We start from the raw sequence: 1,387 nt of genomic DNA on the forward strand, positions 1-1,387 counted from the left end.
CAATGATGATTAGTTTGCTGCCGATGATGACAATTAACAATGCAAGTTTACCTCGTTCCTGCACGTATTTGCCAAGATGGCGGACAAGGATAAATGAACTCGCGTACCATCATCAGTTTCATGGCCCTGGTGTGTGGACCCGTCGCCACGTTCTCTAGGTAGACGAGTTTCTGAAGGTCGGGACTGAAGCGCGGCGTACGCACGGACTGATCGTCCTTCCCTATGATTGCTGCAAAAAACCCCCACATCCAGAGAAATAACCACACTCTATCGTATATCGTTATACAGTTATATATATACTCTGTTACATCATATATTACAAGCTATCACATCTCATCCACACAATAAGTGAACCTGTGCTTTTAACAGATATAATAAAATATAAATAAATATAGTATGTAATCTAGTAAGTATAAATTATACTTATGTCATTCAAACAATGTCACAATTATTATCATTATATATATATTTATAATTAATATTTAACAACTCTATATTTATCACTACTAATTTACATTTATTTTCACTAATAATATTAATCGAGTTGGCAGGAAAAGCACAATAAACGTACAGCAATTTCCCGACTGGAAGTCTAGGTGATAGATGGCGCTGCGTCTGATCGTACAGAAGATGAGGCCGAGTTTGTACGGATCCTGCCACCAGCCGACAAACACTACACCGGCGTCATCTGGTGTCCAAATCGCCTACATCGCAACGACGAGACAGGTAGAAGAAAATGTCAACAGTGTGACATTAAACTAGATGCAGGTGAGTTAATGACATGTGTACCTGAGCAAAACACAGGCGAGTTAACGATATTTGTATCTTGGCTAGTCATGAGTTAACGACGTATGTACCTGCATGGGAGACAGGTGAGTTAACGATGTACGTACCTGTGCGGGAGACAGGTGAGTTAACGACGTACGTACCTGTGCGGGAGACAGGTGTGCCGGCACGTCCTCTAGCACGCTGATGTTGTGGCTTTCAATGTCAAGAACACATATCACGGGTTGTACCTTGCCTACCAGCTGCTCTCCCCAGTCCTGTCTGTATGCATCCTTCTCTCCCTATATATATATATATATATATATTTATTTATTTATTATACACACACACATGATTATATCAGCTATACTTACTATAGACAGAGTGTTGGCACAGTAAAAACGCCATTACTCTATACAAAATTATATCTCATTTTGAGCTGACAAATCAAATTTCCACTGTAACGTGCAGTAATCAGTAAGTACAATGTACTGTAGAATTTACCTACATGCAAGCATTTCATCTTAAATCAACACTTTTTACGGACGATTCGAGCAAATTCAAGTTTCTTCACTTTGAACAAAAAAAAACAAAGTGGAAAAAGAAACAAACAGACATTGGG

The 1,387-nt window shown here is 39.2% G+C and overlaps 1 long non-coding RNA gene across 1 annotated transcript; it reads right to left on the bottom strand.

Annotated features, from left to right (window-relative positions):
• Positions 1-113: 113 nt before the first annotated feature.
• On the bottom strand, positions 114-1,062 carry LOC106820306. The gene is made up of 3 exons (XR_001395610.1): positions 930-1,062; positions 572-704; positions 114-229 (listed from the first exon to the last, which is right to left on the bottom strand). It is a non-coding gene; the product is annotated as an uncharacterized LOC106820306 (long non-coding RNA).
• Positions 1,063-1,387: the final 325 nt, after the last annotated feature.

The sequence above is a fragment of the Priapulus caudatus genome, unplaced genomic scaffold (genome assembly GCF_000485595.1).
Source record: "Priapulus caudatus unplaced genomic scaffold, Priapulus_caudatus-5.0.1 Scaffold10063, whole genome shotgun sequence".
Classification (NCBI taxonomy): domain Eukaryota; kingdom Metazoa; phylum Priapulida; class Priapulimorpha; order Priapulimorphida; family Priapulidae; genus Priapulus; species Priapulus caudatus.